Genomic DNA, 534 nt, shown 5'->3' with positions numbered 1-534 from the left:
TGCCTGGTTCAGATCTGGGCTCTAGCACTTACCTGAGGTGAATTTGGGTTTGTCTCTTATTCTGTCTTTGCCTGAAAATGGAGATAATAGAAATGTTTACCTCATAGGATAGTTTTGAGAATGAAATGAGTTGATACATATAAGGAATTTAATACCAAACCTGGCAGGTGGTAAGTACTTTTTGTACGTTAGCTGTTATTTTCTAAGAATTTGAGTGCCAAAGTTAAACACATGGAAAATTGTTTAAATCAATTATTTAAAGATAGCTTTTTATTTTTTTAAATTTAGGTTAATCAACATATAGTGTAATATTGGTTTTAGGAGTAGAAGTTAGTGATTCGTCACTTATATATAACACCCAGTGCTTATCACAAGTGTCTTGTTACCCATTGCCCATTTAGCGTGTCCCCCACCACCTCCCTTCCATCAACCCTCAGGTTTTTCCTCTTGTAAAGAGTTTCTTGTGGTTTGCTTTCCTCTTTTCTTTCCCCTATGTTCATGTTTTATTTCCTAAATTCCACATATGAGTGAAAT

The sequence above is a fragment of the Suricata suricatta genome, chromosome 10 (assembly GCF_006229205.1).
Source record: "Suricata suricatta isolate VVHF042 chromosome 10, meerkat_22Aug2017_6uvM2_HiC, whole genome shotgun sequence".
In the NCBI taxonomy this organism is placed as follows: domain Eukaryota; kingdom Metazoa; phylum Chordata; class Mammalia; order Carnivora; family Herpestidae; genus Suricata; species Suricata suricatta.
This window is presented reverse-complemented; position numbering follows the sequence as displayed.